Source organism: Somniosus microcephalus, chromosome 30 (assembly GCF_052327205.1).
Source record: "Somniosus microcephalus isolate GS21.2 chromosome 30, FLI_Smic_1.0, whole genome shotgun sequence".
Taxonomy (NCBI): Eukaryota; Metazoa; Chordata; class Chondrichthyes; order Squaliformes; family Somniosidae; genus Somniosus; species Somniosus microcephalus.
This window is the reverse complement of record NC_141016.1, coordinates 32,930,377-32,955,261: the sequence shown is the minus strand read 5'-3', so window position 1 is coordinate 32,955,261 and position 24,885 is coordinate 32,930,377. Positions and strand designations below refer to the sequence as shown.

At 46.8% G+C, this 24,885-nt stretch overlaps 1 long non-coding RNA gene and 1 pseudogene across 1 annotated transcript; both read left to right on the top strand.

Annotated features, from left to right (window-relative positions):
- Positions 1-359: 359 nt before the first annotated feature.
- LOC147098107 (scavenger receptor cysteine-rich domain-containing protein DMBT1-like) overlaps positions 360-24,885 on the top strand; it is a 185,077-nt pseudogene continuing 160,551 nt past the window's right edge.
- Positions 4,056-22,107, top strand: LOC147098108 (uncharacterized). Its single transcript, XR_015074273.1, has 3 exons — positions 4,056-4,162; positions 19,647-19,757; positions 21,892-22,107. It is a non-coding gene; the product is annotated as an uncharacterized LOC147098108 (long non-coding RNA).

Below are 24,885 nucleotides of genomic sequence, written 5' to 3'. Positions count from 1 at the left end.
ATGCGAGTGGACACGGGCTGAAGGGAGAAACATCAACAACGATAAGTTGCATTGTTTTGCGCCTTTAACAAAGACAAATGTCGCAAGGCGTTTCCCAAGAGCGCAATCAGACTGGAAACTGACACAGCCCAACAAGGAGATATTAGAAAGGGTGTCCAAAAGCTTGGTCAGTGGGTAGATTTCAAGAGGGCGGCTTAAAGGTGGACAGGCTGACAGGTTTATGGAGGGATCACGTTGCAAATCAGCTCCATTGTGCAGCATATCAGTGTAGACAGATGAGCTGGAGTTATACTGGGGTAGGTTTCATTGTACTGTGTATAAACGAAATGAACATGGGCTAAAGATAAATGAAATAGGAGATGAGAGTAAATGTCAAGCAAGGTAATGAATACGGGAGACAAAACCTAACAAGGAGCAGATACAATTATAGAACATGAGCATAAAATGACTGTTAAAAATAGAGGAAGTGAAACGATTAGTAAAAACACGTTCAATTGCCTGAACAACAATGTGCACAAGACTCGAAACAAAATGAGGGAACTGGAGACAATGAATCCCAGCAGCCAGAGGTAGCAGGAATATCTTAAACATTTCTCTGCTGTGCATTCTATATAATATGGAAGTGTAGACAGATGTTCAGTTGTATAGTTTCATTTATCTGTCACAGCCGCTTTAAAAGGTCAGAATTTTTCGGCTGGAGAGGATACAATGGGTTGGATTGAGTGATGCGGTTCATGTGTATTGGAAGTATAATTCTCCTGTATTGTTCTCCAACAGAACACGTTCAGTTAAGGCTGTCTGCCGGTGGAAGCCCATGTGCTGGGCGAGTGGAGGTTTATTACAATGGGACCTGGGGTTCAGTTTGTGATGATTCCTGGGACCTGGCCGACGCTAACGTGGTTTGCAAACAGCTGGGTTGCGGAAATGCATTTTACGTGGAACTTCCTGCTGCTTGTGGACCAGGCTCAGGCCCAGTTTGGTTGGATGAACTGAACTGTTCGGGTGACGAATCTTTTCTGTGGGAATGTCCCTCAGCACCGTGGGGTAACCACGACTGTGCTCATAAAGAAGATGTGAGGATGATGTGTTCAGGTAAGGGCGCTTTCAACCTGCTCATTTTCTGCAGTGTTATTCGCAATGCTTCAGACAGGAGATATTACAAAGAATTACATAGAACATAAGAAGTAGGAGCAGGATTAGGCCATACAGCCCTTCGGGCCTGCTCCGCCATTCAATAGGATCATGGCTGATCCGAACCTAGACTCACATCCACTTCCCTGCCCACTCCCCATAACCGTTAATACCCTTATCAGCTAGGAAACTGTCTATCTCCGTTTCAAATTTATTTAATGTCGCAGCTTCCACAGCTCTCTGAGGTAGCAAATTCCATAGATTTACTACCCTCTGAGTGAAGAAGTTTCTCCTCATCTCAGTTTTGAAACAGCAGCCCCTTATTCTAAGATTATGCCCCCTAGTTCTCGTCTCACCCATCAGTGGAAACATCCTCCCCGCATCCACCCGTTCAATCCCCCTCAGAATCTTATATGTTTCAATAAGATCACCTCTCATTCTTCTAAACTCCAATGAGTATAGGCCCAATCTGCTCAACCTTTCGTCATACATCAACCACTTCATCCCAGGAATCAACCTAGTGAACCTTCTCTGCACTGCCTCCAATGCAAGTATATCCTTCCTTAAATATGGAGACCAAAACGGTGCGCAGTACTCCAGGTGCGGTCTCGCCAGTGCCCTGTAAAGTTTTATCTTTCTTATGTGTTTGGAATGTAGATGTATTTCTGAAATAATTACCGACACCGGTGCAACATGTGTTGTGCAGTATGAACCCAAAGCGGGTTATCAATCGAACCACCTGGATATTTCGTGTTTCATTGACAGAGCACAAAGAGATGCGGCTGGTGAAAGGACAGCATCGCTGTGAGGGAAGAGTGGAAGTGTTCTACAATGGGACCTGGGGAACAGTGTGCACGGAGAAACTGGATCGACATGATGCAGAAGTGATCTGTAGACAGTTACAGTGCGGCCCCCTCATATCTATTGAGCATAACACTCGGTCATTCGGAGCGGGATCCGGACCCATTTGGCTCGATGAGATGGAGTGTAATTCACATGAGTCGACCCTTTGGCAGTGTCAGTCAGACCCTTGGGGCGAACACAACTGTCATCACTGGGAGGATGCAGGTGTTGTTTGTTCAGGTAATACAAGGAAACTCTCAATGTGCGGGTGTCATTTCAAACATTGCTGTCCAATAGAGTCAGCATATTTCTCTTCTCAACAGAAGCCAAAGTGCCGGAGAGATCCCACAGTTCAAGGGTCTGCGATCGAGAATCTCGTTCTAAACATGGACATTCACCAGGTGCTTCCTCCTCTTCGTTATACCAACTATCTGACTTGTATTCCAGGCTTGTACTAAATAAATAACAATAAATGATTCTCTTTGATAGACTCGGGACAACCGTTGCGGCTGGTTGGAGGCAACACCAACTGCTCCGGGAGAGTGGAGATAATGTCCAATAACAGCTGGGGCACGGTGTGTGATGACTCCTGGGATATGGCCGATGCCAATGTTGTCTGCAGACAGCTGGGTTGCGGCGCCGCTCTATTAGCCGCAGGAGGGGCCGAAATTGCCCAGGGTGCCGGTCTTATCTGGCTGGATGAAGTGAAGTGCACCGGAAGTGAATCTTTTCTGTCCGACTGTCGTTCCTCACCGCCAGGTCAACATGACTGTGATCACAAGGAAGATGCCAGTGTGATTTGTTCCGGTAACATGCCTCATGGATTTCAGAAATTTAAAACAACGTTTATATTTTTAATGTAAAATCCTAATGTTTGAAGTTGATGAAATGTTTGTACAATATATTCCACAGGACTCGATTTGCCTTCTACTGCTTCTCCGTCCACACCTGCAGGTACTTTCCATTAATGGTACTATTATTAGTGGTATTGGTGTTTTTGACATGTTCTTGGTTTTGTTAATTTCTGAAGATAACGTGAGCGGTTTCAAATTGACTGGACCATTTTTAAAATGTAAGGCGGACTGTGTCTGTGTTAAATCTTTCTGCAATCTTGTGATTAGGACAGGGAGGTAAAACCACCTCCATCCCTGTTTCCATCTGCATAACCCTCGGACTCCTTCTAATCTGTGAGCTGATCGCACTGATGGTGGTCATAAAGAGAAAGGCAACAAGAAGAGGTGAGGCAGAAATCTTAAAACTGAACTAACGCTTGATCTCAGATCGCTTCATATCCTGGCAAGTCTCCAGTTAATTGCACTTTTCCATATGGCGGATATTGGCTCCCGGTTAAGCAGCGCCTCGATTTCAAAATTCTTACCCTTGTTTTCAAATTCCTCGATGGCCTCGCCCGTTCTCTGTGATCTCTATTTATTGATTGATCTGTTATTCTTCCTTTATCCATTGGGTATCCGTTCCACCCCTTCAGTTTCTGGGTCCGGATGCCCAATCTCAAACTCTTTGACAGGGTTCTCTCCACCTTTTTGAGAAGTGACAGTTTTATAGGACTTTCTGCATTCTCCGCTGATTATTCTACATCCCAACACAACATTCCCACAAATATCTCACCCACACAACACACTCCTGCTCTGTGTACACAGCAAGGCTCCTCTCACACTGACAGGACATGGCAAAGAACCATCAGCTCCTCACTTGTGCTTCCAAACTGATGCTGTCCGCAGAGATCAGTCAATTTCACCCAGCTTCTCTTCAGCTGAACTCCCCGTGTGGCCCCGTAACCAAGCGACCAACTGGAGTTCATTTCTCCTGATACCCCCTCATTCCCTCTTCCCGAGGTCAATACAACTGGCCGCAGTCTGCTGGAGGTGAACATGTGTCTGTACAGAGACACAGACACACACACGGAATCACACACACAACTAAACTCCTCCAAATTCACGCTAACCAATTCTGGCCCTTGACTATCACTATATCTGTTAGTTGGATTTATTTGCAGATGAATTCCTGTGAAACGCGCGTGGAGTGAATCAAAATGTTAATCTCCCCGCCTTCCCTCCAACAGGTGCTGTCAGTCGCGGCAGGGAGTCGCCTGCTGGTTTGTACCAAGCAATTTATGAAGAGATTGTGAATTTTCCACCTGGCGAGGATTCGGCTCAGACCCAGGGTTCAGGTCTGTATTTTCCGTTTGATACCGAATCTTCACTGGAGAAGTGTCACCTCCCCTTAAATACCCCTTTTAATGGACAATGTACTGACTGGACACGATGAGCAGTCCACTCACTGCCCCCATGTGAAGGAGTCCTATCACAGTGACAGTGTCTCTGTGTCCGTGTGTATAGTGAGAGCAGCAATGGTTTGGGGAAGATTCCCACTGGTCGGTATTTGTCAAAGAACGGGTTTACGGTTTGTTTTTAAATAGCGGGCAGAGACGCTGTTTCCATTTCCCACCGGCTCCACACGGACTTCCTCAGATATCTGAGCCCAGGACTAATAAACCCATCGGCTGATTGTATTCTTTATTTTATATTCACTCAAACATCACCCGAAGTCACAGATCGATACAAAAGTATGGAGGTTATGCCTTAGTAATACAGGGCATTGGTGAGATCACATCTGGAGTACTGTGTACAGTATTGGTCTCCTTATTTAAGGAAGGATGTAAATGCGTTGGAAGCAGTTCAGAGAAGGTTTATTAGACTGATGCCTGGAATGGACGGGTTGTCTTTTGAGGAAAGCTTGGACAGGCTAGGCTTGTATCCACTGGAGTTTAGAAGAGTAAGAGCTGACTTGATTGAAACCTATCTATATATATATAGGACCAGAACTTCTGGTCCCCACGGGTGAGTACGCATGGGGTACGCACACGTAGGCCCAACAAAAGGGCCGGTTTCGTGCATGCACTGCACGTGCGTGGGAAACCGGAACTTCCGTTCCCTTAAAGGAAGGGATTCACAGGTCGAACGCATGTACTGGAGTGGCAGCACGTATGCCGTGAACTTCCTTCTTTTTTGCAGGTTTCTCCGGGAGGGTAAGTCTCCAGGAGCTACCCTTTTCCAAAGCAGTCGCAAGGCCTGCTTTTAACAAGGTAAGTGGTGAATTAAGTAAAATTAAAACATTTTTCCACAGGTTTATTATTTTTAAATACTTTAAAGAAAGGTAAGTTTATTTTTAGCCCCATTAGAAACTGTAATTAATTTTTTCAAAAAATTGAATTCTTGTTATGGTCCAGACATTCGGGTCAGGGGCTTCCCACGCATGTAAGCCCCCGACCTGCACTTAGCTTGCACGCCGGCCATTGAGCTGTAGGACCCCGTGGGATTCCAATCCGGGGCCTGGTCCAGCTGCTGGCGCGCACTGCTTGCGTATCCCAGGGGCGCAGTTAGTTTGATGCATCACCTGGGATCACGTGGACCATGGGCAGCCAATCAGAGCAGGGATTGCTCCATTCATAAGTCTTGACAGGAAGTGCTGTCAAGACTTATAAATACTACGGCCCCAAAATAGCACTAAACCTTCAAATACATTTTTAAAAACTATCACATTTTTTAAATAAACTAAACTACATGAAATAACTATTTTAAACAATAACTTAAATTTTTGAAAAAAATTATTTTATCTTCTAACGGGGCTAAAAATAAACTTACCTTGCTTTAAAGTATTTAAAAATAATAACCCTGTGGAAAAAATGTTCTAAATTTAATTAATTCACCACTTACCTTGTAAAAAGCAGGCCTTACGCCTGCTTTTTACATTTCTAAATTCTGCAGACATACCCTCACGGAAAAAACGGTAAAAAGAAAGCTAAGTTTGATGCGCACGCGCAGCTTCTCCATGCACGCATTCAACCTCTGAACCTCTGCATTCAGAGGAACGGAAGTGGTGGTTTCCCATGCATGGGCAGTGCATTGAGAGTTTGGTCTCCAGATTAGCAGACATCGCGGTGGCGGAGCAGCGAGGCGAGGCCCAGTCGAGGCAGCCGGGAGCAGCAGCGGGTGTTGAGTCGAGTTGGAGCAGCAAGGCGAGGCAGCCGGGAGCAGCAGTGGGTGTTGAGCCGAGTTGGAGCAGCGAGGCGAGGCCCAGTCGAGGCAGCCGGGAGCAGCAGCGGGTGTTGATTCGAGTTGGAGCAGCGAGGCGAGGCCCAGTCGAGGCAGCCGGGAGCAGCAGCGGGTGTTGAGTCGAGTCGGAGCAGCGAGGCGAGGCCCAGTCGAGGCAGCCGGGAGCAGCAGCGGGTGTTGAGTCGAGTTGGAGCTGCGAGGCGAGGCAGCCTAAACAGGCTCGACAGGCAACATTCCAAAGGGAGGTCAGAATTCAAAAGTGACATCACAGCCAAGCTGGTAGGTGATTGGCTGGTTGGTGAGTACTTTTCCTTCCCTTTGAAAACCTTTATAAGTTGGTAAGTTCAATTAAATAGAGGTGTGATATTCATCATCTAGAATCGGGGCAGAGGGCATTTAAAAATAATAATAATAAATTTAATTAATTACATAGAATGGCAGAGCAGGTGATGTTTTTCTGCTGCAATATGTGGGAGCTGGTGGACACCATTGATTCTCATGGTGATCACATTTGCAGTAAGTGTTGGCTGCTCGAGGAACTCTGGCTCCGTGTTGATCAGCTGGAGTCCGAGCTTGAAACACTGCAACACATCAGTGAGGGGGAGTATTACCTGGACTCTGTGTTCCAGGAAGTAGTTACAGCAATGAGATTAACTAATTCAGATGCATTCCGTGGTCAGGGACAGGAGGGTGTGTCTGAGTGAGGCAGGTACGGGGATTCAGGAGGTAGTGTTGGAGGAGCTGCAGCCCTTGCTCTTGTCCAACAGGTTCGTGGCTCTTACTCCCTGTGAGGACAGGATCAGGGACTGCAGGGAGGATGAGCAACCTGGCCACAGCACCGTGGAACGAGGGGCCATTCAAGTGGGGGGGAGTAAAAAGAAATGTTGTAGTCGTAGGGGATAGTATCATTAGGGGGATATATAGGGTTCTTTGCAGCCGAGAGCAAGAGTCCTGAAGGCTGTGTTGCCTGCCCAGAGCCAGGGTTAAGGACATCTCCTCTGGGCTGGAGAGAAACGTGGAGTGGGAGGGGGAGGATCCGGTTGTCGTGGTCCATGTTGGTGCCAACGACAGAAATAGGACAAGGAAAGAGGTTCTGCTTAGGGAGTATGAGCAGCTAGGGGCCAAATTATAAAGCAGAACCACAAGGGTAATAATCTCTGGATTACTACTTGAGCCACGAGCAAATTTGGCGAGGGTAAATAAAATCAGAGAGTTAAGTGCGTGGCTCAAAGACTGGTGTGGGAGAAATGGGTTTTGCTTCTTGGGACACTGGCACCAGTACTGGGACGGGAGAGAGCTGTTCCATTGGGATGGACTTCACTTGGCCAGTGCTGGGGCTAGAAACCTTGCAAATCGAATAACTAGGGCTGTACAGAGAGCTTTAAACTAATTAGTGGCGGGGCGGTTTCAAAAGAGCGAAAAATAAAAATGTCAGTGGAGAGGGCAATAGAGCAAGGTAGCAGTGGGGGAATTAAAAACCAGAGCGTGTCAGGAAGGGACAGAATGTATAAAGATAAAGGTAGAGTAGTAAAGGGGGCAAAAGCAGGAATAAATTGTCACATAACATATTTAAAAGTTCTTTATCTGAATGCACGCAGCATTTGTAAAAAAAAATGGACGAGTTGATGGTACACATAACTACACATGAGTATGATCTGGTGGCCGTTACAGAAACATGGCTGCAAGGTGACCATGACTGGGAACTAAACATCCAGGGGTATTTGGCAATTAGGAAGGACAGACAGGATCGAAAGGGAGGTGGGGTGGCTATGTTAATAAAGGATGGAATCACTGCAATAGTGAGAAATGATATTGTGTAAAAGGATCAGGATAGTGAAACAGTTTGGGTGGAGATAAGGAATAATAAGGGGAAAAAGTCACTAGTGGGCGTAGTCTATAGGCCTCCTAACATTTGCAACTCTGTTGGTCCGAGTATAAATCAGGAAATAGTTGGGGCTTGTAATTAGGGAACAGCTATAATCATGGGGGATTTTAATTTTCATATTGACTGGACAAATCAAATTGGGCAGAGCAGCCTTGAGGAAGAGTTCATAGAGTGCATTAGGGACGGGTTCCTTGAGCAGTATGTAACTGAACCAATCAGGGGGCAGGCAATCTTAGATCTGGTCCTGTGTAATGAGACAGGATTAATTAAAAATGTCCTAGTAAAAGATCCCCTTGGAATGAGTGACCATAACCTGTTTGAATTCCAAATTCAGTTGGAGGGTGAGATTTGGATCTCAAACCAGCGTACTAAGCTTAAATAAAGGAGTCTATGAAGGTATGAGAGCAGAGTTGACTAAAGTGGACTGGGAAAATAGATTAAAGTGTAAGATGGTACATGAGCAGTGGTGTACATTCAAGGAGATATTTCACAACTTTCAAGAAAAATATATTCCAGTGAGGAAAAAGGGGCATAAAAGAAAAGACAGCCATCCGTGGCTAAGTAAAGTAATAAAGGATAGTATCCGACTGAAAACAAGGGCATATAAAGTAGCCAGATCTAGTGGGAGGATAGAAGATGGGGAAGCATTTGAAAGCCAGCAAAGAATAACTAAAAGATTAATTAAGAAAGCGAAGATAGATTATGAAACTAAACTAGCAAAAAATATAAAATCAGATAGCAAGAGTTTCTACAGCTATATAAAAAGAATAAGGGTGGCTAAAGTGAATGTTGCTCCCTTAGAGGTCGAGACCAGGAAATTAGTGGTGGGGAACATGGAGTTGGCAAAAACGCTGAACAAATATTTTGTATCAGTCTTTACAGTAGAGGACACTAAAAATATCCCAACACTGGACAAATAGGGAGCTATAGGGGGCAGAGGAGCAAAACACGATTAAAATCACTAAGGAGGTGGTACTCAGTAAGATAATGGGACTAAAGGCGGATAAATCCCCTGGACCTGATGGCTTACATCCTAGGGTCTTGAGAGAAGTAACGGTAGGGATTGTGGATGCATTGGTGGTAATTTTCCAAAACTCCCTGGATTCAGGAAATGTCCTTGCAGATTGGAAAACTGCTAATGTAACGCCCTTATTTAAAAAGGGAGGCAGACATAAGGCTGTAAACTATAGACCAGTTAGCCTAACATCTGTGGTTGGTAAAATGTTGGAGTCCATTATTAAGGAAGCAGTAACAGGACATTTGGATAAGCAAAATTTAATCAGACAGAGTCAGCATGGTTTTACGAAGGGGAAGTCATGTTTGACAAATTTGCTGGAATTCTTTGAGGACGTAACAAACAGGGTGGATAAAGGGGAACCAGTGGATGTGGTGTATTTGGACTTCCAAAAGGCATTTGACAAGGTGCCACAAAAAAGATGACTGCACAAGATAAAAAATCACGGGTCTGGGGGCAATATACTGGCATGGGTGGAAGATTAGCTACCCAACAGAAAATAGAGAGTTGGGATAAATGGTTCATTCTCGGGTTGGCAATCAATAACGAGTGGTTTTCTGCAGGGGTCAGTGCTGGGACCCCAACTCTTTACAATCTATATTAACGATTAGGAGGAAGGGACCGAGTGCAACGTATCCAAGTTTGCCGACGATACAAAGATGGGAGGGAAAGCAGTGAGTGAGGAGGACATAAAAAACCTGCAAAAGGACATAGACAGGCGAAGTGCGTGGGCAAAAAATTGGCAGATGGAATATAATGTTGGAAAGTGTGAGGTTATGCACTTTGGCAGAAAAAATCAAAGAACAAGTTATTATCTAAATGGAGAGAAACTGCAAAGTGTTACAGTACAAAGGGATCTGGGGGTCCTGGTGCATGAAACACAGAAGGTTAGTATGAAGGTGCAGCAGGTAATCAGGAAGGCCAATGGAATCTTGGCTTTTATTGCAAGGGGGATGGAGTATAAAAGCAGGGAAGTCATGCTGCAGTTATACAGGGTACTGGTGACGCCACACCTGGAATACTGCGTACAGTTTTGGTTTCCATATTTAAGAAAAGTTATAATTGCTCTTGAGGCAGTTCACAGAAGGTTCACTCGGTTGATTCCAGAGATGAGGGGGTTGACTTGTGAGGAAAGTTTGAGTAGATTGGGCCTCTACTCATTGGAATTCAGAAGAATGAGAGGCGATCTTATTGAAACATATAAGATTGTGAGGGGGCTTGATTGGGTGGATGCGGTGAGGATTTTTCCATTGATGGGTGAGACTAGAACTAGGGGGCATAATCTTAGAATAAGGGGCTGCTCTTTCAAAACTGAGATGAGGAGAAACTTCTTCACTCAGAGGGTAGTAAATTTATGGAATCTGCTACCTCAGAGTTGTGGAAGCTGTGACGTTAAATAAATTTAAAACGGAGATAGACAGTTTCCTAGCTGATAAAGGAATAAGGGGTTACAGGGAGATGGCAGGGAAGTGGACGTGAGTCAAAGTTCGAATCAGCCATGATCCTATTGAATGGCGGAGCAGGCCCGAGGGGCCGTATGGCCTACTCCTGCTCCTACTTCTTATGTTCTTATGTTATGAAACTGGCACTTCCATTGGGCCTACGAGTGAGTACCCCATGCATACTCAACCGTGGAGACCCGAATTTCTGGGCCATTATGGCCCAGAAATTGGGGTCAGAGGCTTCCTGCAGTTGCAAGCCTCTGACCTGCACTTACCTAGCCTGCCAGCTGTTGTGCTGTGTGCCCGCGTTGTATTCTGATCCTGGGCCTCTTCCAGCTGTTGGCGCACAGTGCTTGTGTATCCCAGGGGTGCAGTTAGTTCGAAGCGTCCCCTGGGGTCACGTGGGCCATGGAGAGCCAATCGTAACAGGGAATTTCTATTCATAGATTTGACAGGAAGACCTGTCAAATCCATGAATGCTGTTCAGCCCCAAAACATAACTAAAACTTCAAATACATTTCTTTGAATCAAATTTTTAAAGTAACTATAAATTACATAAAATAACTATTTTAAACAATAAGATCCTGAGGGGTCTGGACAGGGTGGACGTGGAGAGGGTGTTTCCTCTTGTGGGGGAATCTAGAACTAGGGGTCACTGTTTAAAACAGAGATGAGGAGAATTTTGTTTCTCACAGAGGGTCGCGAGTCTTTGGAACTCTCTTCCTCAAGGGCAGTGGAAGCTGAGTTTTTGAAAATTTTTAAGACAGAGTGATGCGCTATCAATTACTCATAAAAGACTGAGAGTTAAGAGAGTAACTAAAGGCTTTTATTAACAAAAGAATGAAGGTCTGCCTCGAGTGGTCGACCGGTCCAGAAATACAAAGGGCTGGGGAGCAGTCACCTTTATACTAGGACTTGTGGGAGGAGTCAGCCGAGGCATGTCCAGGCATGTACACAGTGGAATACAAACAGTGGTTTACCACATTCACCCCTTGTTTAAAATTGAGTCCGGCGGGGTGAAGTGTATGAAACGTTAGTGTATTGGAGTCTCTCCAGAGGTCTTGTCTGCCGCTGTGATCGGCGTGGCGACGGCAGGGGTAGTGGAGCTTCCGGCGTCGAGTCCTGCGTAGGCTGTGGCACAGGCATTTCGTCCTCGTAGATGTCGAGCGGGTCGCGGGGCCGAGGCCTGCCATCTGCTGGGGCTGGATATCGGATCGTGGGGGGGGGGTGGTAGTGAGTAGTGGGTTACTGCGGCCCCCGAGGGTGCAAGGTCTCTTATGGAGACTGTGTCCTCCCGCCCGTCCGGGTATGCAATGTAAGCATACTGGGGGTTGGCGTGGAGGAGGTCGACCCTCTCGACCAGGGGGTCCGTTTTATGGGTCCTCACGTGTCTGCTCAGTAGGACCGGCCCTGGGGACGTCAGCCATGGCGGTAGCGATGTCCCCGATGTGGACTTCCTTGGGAAGACAAACATTTTCTCATGGGGGGTGGCGTTAGTGGCAGTGCAGAGCAGTGACCGAATAGAGTGGAGCGCATCGGGGAGCACATCCTGCCAGCGGGAGGTTGGAAGGCCCCTAGACTTTAAGGCTAGCAGGGCGGCCTTCCAAACTGTTGCATTTTCTCTTTCCACCTGTCCGTTCCCCCGGGGGTTGTAACTGGTGGTCCTGCTTGTGACAATACCCCTAGTTAGCAGGTACTGACGGAGTTCATCGCTCATAAACGATGAGCCCCGGTCGCTATGGATATAGCTGGGGAAACCAAACAGGGTGAAGAGGTCATTCAGACATTTAATGACCGTGGCACTGGTCATGTCCGGGCAGGGGATGGCGAACGGGAAACGGGAGTACTCATCAATAATATTGAGGAAGTACACATTGCGGTCGGAGGAGGGGAGAGGCCCTTTAAAATCAACGCTCAGGCGCTCGAAGGGGCGAGTGGCTTTTATCAGGTGGGCCCTGTCTGGTCTATAAAAGTGCGGTTTCCACTCAGCGCAGACTTGGCAGTTCCTTGTCATGGTCCTGACCTCCTCAATAGAGTAAGGCAGGTTGCGGGCCTTGATGAAGTGGAAGAACCTGGTGACCCCCGGGTGGCAGAGGTCATTGTGGAGGGCCCGCAGTCTATCGATCTGCACGCTGGCGCAGGTGCCACACGATAGTGCATCCGGGGGTTCATTGAGCTTCCCGGGCCGGTACAAGATCTCGTAATTGTAGGTGGAAAGTTCGATTCTCCACCTCAAGATCTTGTCATTTTTGATTTTGCCCCTCTGCTTGTTGTTAAACATGAAAGCAACTGAACGCTGGTCAGTGAGCAGGGTAAATCGTTTTCCAGCCAGGTAGTGCCTCCAATGACGCACAGCCTCCACAATCGCCTGGGCCTCCTTCTCAACAGCGGAGTGTCTGGTCTCCGGGCCTTGGAGGGTTCGTGAAAAGAAGGCCACGGGTCTCCCCGCCTGATTGAGGGTAGCGGCCAGGGCAAAGTCGGACGCGTCGGTTTCCACCTGGAAGGGGATGGATTCGTCCACTGCATGCATGGTGGCTTTGGCAATGTCCTCCTTGATACGGTGGAAGGCTAAGCGGGCCTCTGCCATCAAGGGAAAAGAGGTGGACTTGATCAGCGGACGGGCCTTGTCCGCATAGTAGGGGACCCACTGGGCGTAATAGGAGAAAAACCCTAGGCACCTCTTCAGGGCCTGGAGGCAGTGGGGCAGTGGGAGTTCCATAAGGGGACGCATCCGGTCGGGGTCGGGGCCGATGACTCCGTGTTCCACAACACAGCCAAGGATGGCGAGGCGGTTTGTGCGGAATATGCACTTCTCCTTGTTATATGTCAGGTTCAGGAGTTTGGCGGTGTGGAGGAATTTTTCGAGGTTTGCGTCATGGTCCTGCAAGTCACGGCCCCAGATGGTCACATTGTCCAGATATGGGAAAGTGGCCTGCAACGCATTTTGATCTACCATCCGGTCCATCTCCCTTTGGAAGACGGAGACCCCGTTGGTGACGCCAAAGGGAACCCTAAGGAAGTGATAGAGGCGGCCGTTTGCCTCAAAGGCAGTATACTGGCAGTCCTCAGGGCGGATAGGGAGCTGGTGGTATGCTGATTTCAGGTCAATGGTCGAGGACGCGGTACTGCGCGATCTGGTTGACCATATCAGCTATGCGGGGGAGTGGGTAGGCGTCTAGCAGGGTGTTGCGATTTATTGTCTGGCTGTAGTCGATGACCAGGCGCTGCTTCTCGCCGGTCTTAACGACCACAACCTGGGCTCGCCAGGGGCTGGTGCTGCCCTCAATAATCCCTTCCTTCAGGAGCCGCTCCACTTCGGTTTTAATGAAAACCCTGTCCCCGACACTGTATCGCCTGCTCTTTGTGGCGATGGGCTTACAGTCGGGGGTGAGGTTAGCAAACAGTGGGGGGGGGGTGACTCTGAGTGTGGAGAGGTTGCACCTGGTGCGCGGCGGGCAATTTGGAAGCTGCTGGCTGCAGACTGTGAGTGGGGGTAGGGGTCTACCGTACGCAATCGTAACACTTTTAAGGTGGCACTGAAAATCTAACCCCAGCAGGACGGCAGCGCAGAGGTCGGGCAGGACCAGAAGTTTAAAATGATCGTACACGGTCCCGTCTACTACGAGTGTCACCACGCAGTAGCCGCCGATGTCCGCCGACTGGGACTCGGAGGCCATAGAAATCCGCTGGTGCGCAGGCAGGACTGGGAGAGAGCAACGCCGCACCGTGTCGGGGTGGGTGAAGCTCTCTGTGCTCCCAGAGTCAAAAAGGCAGATTGTATCGTGACCATTTACCTTAATGTCCATTGTGGAACTGGCCAGCTGGTGCTGTCTCGCTTGGTCCAGTGTAACAGATGCCAGCGTAGGGGTCGGTGTGTTGCTGCGGGTATCAGATGAGGCGGTGTTGGGGGCCTGCTGCGTTCCGGCTGTCATCCAAGATGGCAGCGTCCATGATCCCCATGTGGCTGGAGGCGTCCAAAATGGCTGCTGTACCGGTGGTTCGCACATGGCCGGGGAGGCCCAAGATGGCGGCCCGCATGGCCCACACGTGGCGCTGCTGGGGTTCGGGGTGGCTTTGGCCCTGCAGACGCTAGCGTAGTGTCCCTTCTTCCCGCAGCCCGAGCAGATCGCATTTTTCGCCGGGCAGCGCGCTCTGGGGTGTTTTGCCTGGCCACAGAAGTAGCATTTCTGGCCTTGGGGCACTGCTGTCTGGCCTTGGGACACTGCTGCGGTAGTTGGGCCGTTGCTGGGGTGTGGCTGGGGTGGCACGGCGCTATGAGGCGGTCCTACCGTGTCCCAGGCTGTCATTCCCCTTGGCGTCCACGGTGCAGAGGAGTAGGCATCCATGCCCCGGTAGGCTGCATCCAATGATAGTGCGAGTTCAGAGGCCTTGTTGAGGTCGAGGTCACTCTGCTCCAACAGTCGCTGTCGGGTGTAATTGGATCTGTGGCCCGCTACAAAAGCGTCCCGGCTAAGTTCCTCTGTGTACACGGCGGCCTTTACATCCTTACAACCACAGGCCCGGCCAAGCACAGACAGTGCCTGAAGGTATTCCACGGTCGATTCCCCAGGTTGTTGTTTACGACTCCCCAGAAGGTGCCTGGCGTACACTTCGTTCACTGGGCACGTGTACTGGTCCTTGAGGAGCTTGATAGCGTCCGCGTATGAGGTCGTGTCTTGGATGACCGAGTACACTCGGTGGTTCACTTTGGAGGTCAGGACATCTAGTTTGTCCTCGTCCGATTTGATTGCTGCGGAGGCGGTCAGGAATTTTTCGAAACACCTAAGCCAGTGAGTAAACTTGGTGGATGAGTCCGCCTCCCGATGATCTAAGTCCAGGCATGCTGGTGTGAGGATCTTCTCCATTATAAAAATTTTGTTAATAAAATTGATGCGCTATCAATTACTCATAAAAGACTGAGAGTTAAGAGAGTAACTAAAGGCTTTTATTAACAAAAGAATGAAGGTCTGCCTCGAGTGGTCGACCGGTCCAGAAATACAAAGGGCTGGGGAGCAGTCACCTTTATACTAGGACTTGTGGGAGGAGTCAGCTGAGGCATGTCCAGGCATGTACACAGTGGAATACAAACAGTGGTTTACCACACAGAGGTAGATAGATTCTTGATAAGCAAAGGGGTGAAAGGTTATTGGGGGTAGGCGGGAATGTGGAGTAATCAGATCAGCCATGATCTTATTGATTGGCGGAGCAGGCTCGAGGGGCCGAGTGGCCTACTCCTGCTCCTAATTTGTATGTTCGTATGATTGAAATCATCTTCATTCCTTCCTTTATAATATTGGCCTCGAATTTGCGATCGAAGGCTTGCCATAGACGAACGACTCTGGACCGCAAGCAAAGTACGCAGCTACCTGCTGCCTCCAGACCTTTGGCCTGTTCTGCTCTTGGGCCTGCAGGCGTCCACCTGTGTAAAAGCCCTGTATCCCAGACGCGCAAGCGGTTCACGTGGGCCAGTCCAACCAATCACAAAGGGGAATTCCTATTTTGTTTTTGGGGAATCCATTTCAGTACGGAATCCCCGTAACCAGAATGACCCAGATTTCCCGGGGCCGTTGGCCGAGTACGTGGTGTGTACCCAGCTGTAACTCACCCCCGAGTTCCGGGTTTCCACGTTCGATGCGCATGCGCGAAAACTCGGAACTTGTGCTCTGTCAAGTTTCAGCTCGACATCCACCACATCCCCGGAAATGGACATTCCCTGGCGGAGAGCTGGGCTATTTACCCAACTACTGCCCAGCGAATGCCCGTGAAACTCTTACCCCTGGTAAAAGCAGGGGTAAGGTCGTCTCTTAACAGTGTAAGAGTTTAAATAAATATTAAAATATATATTTTTAAATTATTTATAGGTAAAAAAAATTAAATTTTGTTTAGGTTATTTTTAACACCTGTAAAACGTTTACATTTATTTTTCAAAAAATTAAACTTTTGTTTTAAATATTTAATGAAATTGTATTTTAATTAATTTTGAACGTGTAATGATTTGTTTTTATTTAACTGGTGTGTAATTGACATTTTAGGGGATTCCTTTTCATGTTGATGGTGATTCTGTACCTAAAGCCCCATAAGCAGAATGGTGATCCGCCTTTCTGATTGTTTGGGACGGCTCACATGATCCCAGAGGCGCTCACAAACCACGTGCACCTGAGACACGTGGGCCTTTACGCAGGTGTTGGCGGAGAGGCCCAGGAGCGCAAATGTCCAAACCTCCGAGACCATCAGGTCGGTTCGCACTATTCTATCGTTTTGGAGGCATTCGCCCGCGGGAAGCCCCCGACCGCAAATTGAAAGAGCATTTACAGCACTTAAATAAAAATAAATAACCACAGGTTCCAAATTAGTTAAAACTCAATTTAATTAAACATTTAAAATCATTTTTTGTAGAATAAATATAAAAATTTTAAAGGGTCCAAATATAACCTAAACTAACGTTAAAGATTTAAATAACATGCACACAGGTAAAAGAAGGCCTTACCCCTGCTTTTACCAGGTTTAAGGGTTTTGTGAGCATTCGCTGGGCAGTAGTTCGGCAAATAGTCCAACTCTGCAGCAGTGAATGTCAATTTCCTGCGGATTCGAACGATCTGTTAAACAGAATCTGGACAGATTGCAAGTTCTGGGCTGTCGGGCATCACAGGCGGAACCCCGGAACTTGCGGGAAACTTACGATGGTGTGTGTACACCATCATAGGCCGCGGAAAATCCAGGCCATCATTTCCTGTGTTAGCTGACCTTGGAGTCTCTGTCACTAACATTTCATTTTATTCCCTTTAATCAATCCCATAAAAACTCGCTGATCTTATGAGGCGACAGCCACATTGTCCCAGATTCCATTTCTCTCGGTGACTGGATTCCTGTATCTGGAACATGTGCCTCGCAGGAAATCCTAACCTCTGATTGGTTGTTTCTATACGACTTATTCTAACAGGTTGTATTCTGATATATAACATTAATTTACACATTGTGCTTCAGGGTATCAGAGCAATACGCTTATCAAATCGATGAATCATTTGTCTTGGGCTATATTTAGGGAGGGAGTTAACCGTTAACATAAATCATTTGATTAAAAAACAGATGGGTGAACGAATCGGATATTGTCCTCCTTGCACTATTTTCTGACCCATGTGTGGGGTGGGGGTCCAATTTGTGCCGTCACCACCGGCGGTTTGAGTCTCTGAAAATGAAAGAGACGGCAGGGTTGTGGAGGGATCATGATCAGGAAACCCCGCTCCCTCTCTGTACTAAACAACTATGTTATAGACTATTATCTCTGCTCTGATACCTATTACCTGTACTAATGGGCTGTACTATATATTATTGGCCCAGAAATTCGGATCGGGGGCTTCCCGCGGGTGCATGCCCCCGACCTACACTTACATAGCGCGCCGAAAGTAGAGGCCTGGGCCTGCGTGTATTTCTGGTCTGTGGCCTGCCCCAGCTCCGGGCGCGCTGTGCTCGCGTGATCCAGTGGCGTAGATAGTTCGATGCGTCAGCTGGGATCACGTGAGCACTGGGCAACCAATCGGAGGATGCAAAAGTCCATTCATGAGTTAGACATAAGACCTGTCAAGCTCATGAAAACTCCGGGCGCCCAAAACAGTACATAACCTTAAAATATTTTTTTTAAAATCACACTATTTAAATCAACTATAAATAACATTAAATAACAATTTTAAACAAAAATTTAATTTTTTGAAAAAAATAATTTTATAAAAAATCGGAGCTAAAAATACACTTACCTTACTGTACAGTATTTAAAAATAATAAACCTGTGGAAAAAATGTTCTAATTTTAATTAATTCACCACTTACCTTTTAAACTGATGTCCTTACGTCTGCTTTTTTAATGTGTAGAAAGTGGAGGCCTTCACGCACGGGCAAACCTGTCAAAAAACCGGAAGTTCAATGCGCACGCGCTGCCTCATACGTCGCACGCATTTCACCTCTTAACCCCTCCTTTCAGGGGACCGGAAGTGCCGTTTTCCCGCGCATGCGCTGTGCATGCAAGAAACCGGCACTTCCATCCGAATTACTGGGCCATTGTGTCTGACCGCTGCGAGGGCCGTCATTTATGGTCCATCCTTATTTGCCCTGATAAGGTGGTGATGGGCGTTCCTCTTGAACCGCTGCAGTCCTTGTGGTGAATGATTACCACAATGGTGTCAGTTACCAAATTCCATCACATTGTCACAGGGATGATGAAGCTATTGGGCTGGAAATTGCGGTCGGAGGCTTCCCGCAGGCGATTGCCTCTGAACCACAATTAAACTCCGCACCTACCTGGTGCCTCTGGACCTTCGGACACTTGTGCTCCTGGGCCTCCAGGCATATGCCTGTGTAAAGGCCCAGGAGCACATGCGGTGCGCAAGCGCCCCTGGGATAAGGTGGGCCAGCCCAACAAAGCACAAAGGGTGATTCTCATTATTCTTATGGGGATTCAATTTAAAGAAAGACATGCATTTATATGGCGCCTTTCATGACCACTGGACGCCTGAAAGCACTTTACAGCCAATGAAGTACTTTTGGAGTGTAGTCACTGTTGCAATGTGGGAAATGGGGCAGCCAAGTTACGCACAGCAAGCTCCCACAAACAGCAATATGATAATGACCAGATAATCTGTTCTTGTTATCTTGATTGAAGAACAAATATTTAACGACGGAATCCACATAAGCATAATAGGAATCCCCTAAAAAATACATTTTAACAAAACTGAAATAAAAATAAATCATCACATAGTCAAAATTAATTCAAATAAAATGTAATTAAACATTTAAAAGGAAAATTTAATTTTTTGAAATATAAATTTAAACATTTTTCAAGGGGCAAAAAATATCGTAAACTAATTTAAAAGGTTTATGTATGTTTAAATAATTTAAATACATGTATTTTACTATGTATTTAAATGCTTACACTGGTACAAGAAGGCCTTACTCCTGCTTGTACCAGGTGTAAGGGTTGTGTGGGCATTCGCTGGGCGTTGTTGGGCAAATAGCCAAACCCTGCGCCAGCGAATGTCCATTTCCTGCGGATGAGCACGATCTGTCAAACAGAATCTCAACAGATTGCAAGTTCTGGGTTTTTGTGCATGTGAATCACATGTGGAAACACGGAACTTGTGGGACACTTATGACCATGTATACTGTGTGTATGCGGTCATAGGCCCCGGAAAATCCGGCTCATTATGTTGTCTGCTCCGATATCCTGAACAATCTCTCCAATAACCATCCATTATTTGTGTTTGACAGTTTCTGGTTCCATTGACTGCCTCAATCAGATTGAATATTACACCAGTGACATTTTGGGTGACACTGACCCCGGATCAGAAAATCCTGAAGGGAACTCCTCCAGTATTCAAGGTGGGTACATTTTTACTTCCTACAATCTCTTTATTGCACTTCACGCTTTCTACTACCTAAAACCAACAACTAAAGATAACAGAGCTTACTTGCCGATGAATGACACTGCCAGGGACCCGTTGTACCGGACAGTGATTTTAGTTACAAAATATTGCAGAAATAATTTGGATTTGAAACAAAATCATGTTAATTTCCCCCAATGGTATAATGGAATATTTTTTTCGTTCCTGGATTCGCTGGCAAGGCCAGCATTTATTGCCCATCCCTAATTGCCCTTGAGAAGGTGGAGGTGAGACAGCTTCTTGAACCGCTGGAGTCCCTGTGCTGTTAGAGTGAGTTACAGGATTTTGGCCCAAGGACAATGAAGTAATGTCGATATATTTCCATGTCAGAATGGTGTGCAACTTGGAGGGGAACTTGCAGGCGATGGTGTTCCCTGGTGCCTGCTGGCCTTGTCCTTCTAGGTCTTAGAGGTCGCGGGTTTGGGAGGTGCTGCTTAAGAAGCCTTGGCGAGTTGCTGCAGTGCATCTTGTAGATGGTACACACTGGAGCCACGGGGCGCTGGTGGTGGAGGGAGAGAATCTATAAGGTGCTGGATGGGGTGCCAATCAAGCGGGCTGAATTGTCCTCGATGGTGTCGAGCTTCTTGAGTGTTGCAAGAGCTGCACTCATCCAGGCAAGTGGAGAGTATTCCATCCCACTCCTGACGTGTGCCCTGTAGATGGTGGAAAGGATTTGGGCAGTCAGGAAATGAGACACTCGCCGCAGAATACCTGGCCTCTGATCTGCTCTTGTAGCTATAGTATTTATGTGACTGGTCAATGGTGACACCTTCCATTACTTTGCTGATGATTGAGAGTAGACTGATGGACCGGTAATTGGCCGGATTGGATTTGTCCTGCTTTTTGGGAATTGTCAAACCTGGGCAGTATTCCACATTGTCGGGTAAATGCCAGTGTTGCAGCTGTACTGGGACAGCTTGGCTTCAGGCGCGGCTAGTTCTGGAGCACAGGTCATGAGCCGACATGTTGTTAGAGCCCATGGCCATTGCTGTATCCAGTACACTCAGCCGTTTCTTGATATCACGTGGAGTGAATCGAATTGACTGAAGACTGGCTTCTGTGATGGTGGGGGACTTAGGAGGAGGCCGATATGGATCATCCACTCGGCACTTCTGGCTGAAGATGGTTGCAAACGCTTCAGCCTTGTCTTTTGAACTCGCGTGCTGGGCTCCGCCATCATGGGGGATGGGGATACTGATGAAGCCTGTTCCTCCCGTTAGTTGTTTAATTATCCACCACCATTTACTACTGGATGTGGCTGGACTGCAGAGCTTTGATCTGAACTGTTGATTCTGTAAATCCTGTACCCTTGCTGCCCTCAGTCCTTCTTCCAAGTGGTGTTCAACATGGAGGAGCACTGATTCAGCAGCTGAGGGAGGGTGGTAGTTGGTAATCATCAGCAGGTTTCCTTGCTCATGCTCGACCTGAAGCCATAAGACTTCATGGTTCTGGAGTCAATGTTCAGCAATCCCATTGCCACTTCCTCCCGAATGTATAGCACTGTACCGATACTTATGGTGGGTCTGTCCACCTGGTGGGACAGAACAAACCTACGGTTTGTGTTGGAGGAGTTACCTAATGGCTTTAAGGTATGATTCTTTGAGTATGACTTTGTCAGGCTGTTGCTTGCTAGTCTGTGCAGCTATGGGACAATTTTGGCACAAGTCCCCAAATATTAATGAGATGGACTTTGCATTGTTGAGTGGGCTGTGTGTGCCACTGTCGTGTCCAAGGTCGATCATGATCAGGAAACCCCGCTCACTCTCTCTGTACTAACGGACTATGTTACACACTATTTTCTCTGCTCTGATACCTAGGTATTACCTGTACTAATGGACTGTAGGTTATTGTGTCTGGGAGGGCCGGCATTTATGGCCCATCCCTAGTTACCCTGATAAGGTAGTGGTGGGCCTTCTCCTGAACCACTGCAGTCCTTGTAGTGAATGATCTCCCACAATGGTGTCAGTTACCAAAATCCAGGATATTGTCACAGGGACGATGAAGGTATTATGTTGTCTGCTCCGATGTGCTAAAAATCTCTCCAATAACCATCCATTTTTTGTGTTTGACAGTTTCGGGTTCCATTGACGCCCTCAATCAGATTGAATATTACACTAGTGACATTTTGGGTGACACTGATCCGGGATCAGAAAATCCTGAAGGGAACTCCTCCAGTATTCAGGGTGGGTATATTTTCACTCCCTACAATCTTTGTTGGACTTCACACACTTTATTACCTAAAAGACATCAGAGCTTACTCGCCGAAAAATAACACTGCCAAGCATCCGTAGTACTGGACGGTGATCTTATTTACAAAATATTGTGGAAATAGTTTGGATTTGAAACAAAATCATTTCGAATTTCCCCAATGGTGTAATGGAAGGAAACATTCAGTTCATTGTGTTTCCTCACACGGCTCTATGGGCCGAGAAATGTGAAATGTGTGTGCAGGTTGTGTGGGTGATTCAGTGGGAAATGTGTGACTTTAAAACGGAGACTAAACTACCCCGACATGACACGGTCCAATCATTCCCCCAGATAACCCCACTTCACCCGAAGACCACATTGGTCCGCTCTCCCGCCCTGCAAGGCCCGGGTAGATTGATTTATAATAATATCATTCTGAGCACTCAGTGCTGGCATTTGGTTTCAGTGGAAATCTCTATTTCCTCCCAGGTCCGGTTCTGGGCGGCTATGACGATGTTGAGACTGGAGTCACTGGCACTCAGGGCGGTCCTGATGATCTCCTCACACTCAGAAGTGCCGGTGGGGATCTCTCCACTCTCGGTGAGTTACATCTCTGACATTCCCGCAGTCACCAGCCCTCTGTGTAGGAATGGACTGGCGCGGTTTTAAATTCCCTTTCAATCGGCGATGACACAGAGCGATGGTTGATTGAAGTCCATGTTGTGATTACAGGAAATGAAGTGTTCTAGAACAGGGATGTTCTAGAAAAGAGATCCTGATGCTGTTCAGTTTGGATTATCTTCCTTGTTAATACTCGCACCAGGAATCATTCCAGTGCTCAAACTGAACCGCCCGATTCTCGGATATTAGACGCACCTCGTCTGCTGTCACCCAGCGGTAAAACACAGCACGGGGGTGTGGGTAGAAAACAATTCTCTTCCACTCACAGACCAGCAAAGCCCAGCCCCTTCACCAAATTGACAGATATATGTGACCCACACTGATGCGGGTTTTACCGCCATCATTAACCCATAATCTGTCTCTCCCACAGTGTACAGCTCTCAGACCCGCACTGATCCCGGTTTACCGGTTGCTTCCACTCCTGGTAACAATGACCATGTTCACTGTGACACGTTCACAACCCCGGACATTCCGCCACCGATGGGCAGTGACTGTGTGGCTCAAAATGTTACATCTACGTCAAGCCGGTAAGAGCAATGTTTTATTATCTGCTGCATTGTTTGTGCCCCAGTGCTGGGGAATGTCCAGTCCCGGGTGGATTCTACTGTGTGACAATGGGCAGTGTGTTCAACCGGTAGTGATACTGAAACTAGCAGAGAGAACATGCTGTGTATTTACTGTGGGAATAAGCACCCCATTATACTGGCTGTAATTAATTCAATTCTGTGATTGTGGGGAGTGTGTTTAACTGCAAATGATACTGAAACTGTCAGAGAGAAGATGTTGTTTATTTATTATTTGAAGAAAAGACTAATTGAAGTGAAATATCAGGGAGAATATTGTGAGTAGTGAAAACGAGTCCATTGGATTGTATGGTGTGTTGGTGAAATGTTTAATCCTCTCTCTCTCTCAAGGTGTTTGTTTTTTCCTTTCAGGTAAAAGTCAGCGGAAAATCCCGGATGCGATGTCCCGGGGCGTGTCACAGACAAGCGGGAAATATTGTGTGTGAAATCTGAGAGAATGTCCATTAACTTTTCCAACAGTGTGAACATGCTGAATGTGCGTTTCGTCACGATATAAACATCACTTTATTTTATCAATCGCCATGTTAATTTGTTGAATGTGCGTTTCGTCACGATATAAACATCACTTTATTTTATCAATCGCCATGTTAATTTGTTTTGAAATAAATAGATTTAGCTTTTCTCTATATTTTGGCTGCGTTCTGCTTAATTAAAAATTATAAAACAAAGAATGTATTCGGTTAATTTCTGTCTCTATTAATACTGTAAGCCACTGCTCTGTGTGGATTAATCAACTCTGTAACAGAGATTAAGAACCTATGTTTATTGTTGAAGGGTTTATATGAACTTCATTTTGTAACCGCTTCAATTTTTCATCCTCTATTTAAGATGGTTCAGAACACGCAAGGGGTCAAGTGATGTACGTAGCGTTTAAAAATAAAAAATGATTTTATTAAATGTTATGGTTGAAATTTGTGCCTATGTCGATGTTCATGTTTTTATTTTGTCCCATTACTAAACACACACCAATCCCTAGATACAGCCGAATGTTGTTTTACTGCACGACACCTGCCCCTGGGAGTTCGGCGTATGGCGGGAAACCAGGAGAATTTGATCAGAGTTCCACGGCCGCTGTTATTGGACTTTAATTCTAAAAGCTAAATACTTCAGTTATTCAGCCGCAGTGAGCAATGGTCACTCAATCAGCAAAACCATTGTACCGTGCAGTTTCCGCCAGCAGGTGGCGATGCTTATTCCATCAGTCTGACCACTGCAATGGCAAGTATCCACCAGCAGAGGGCGAACATTATTATAAATAAAAACAGAAAATGCTGGAACCACTCAACAGGTCAGGCAGCATCTGTGGAAAGAGAAACAGTTAACGTTTCATGTCAGTGATATCTTCAGAAATTTAAAATGTTAGAGATTAACCGCTTTTAGTAAATAAAGAGCCAGGGAAAAGGGGGCATGAAAAGATCAAAAGGCTGAAGGTCTGTGATAGGATGGAGGGCAGGAGTGATTCAGTGAATCCTCGCTTCCCTCACTCTGATCCATGTCCCTGTGAACTTGCAGCATTCCATTCTCTCAGGTACAAACCTGACATTATCATTAATTCTGCTGATAAGGGAGTCGCTGTTGTTGTGTGTTGAAAATAGCGCTACCTTGTGGACTCTA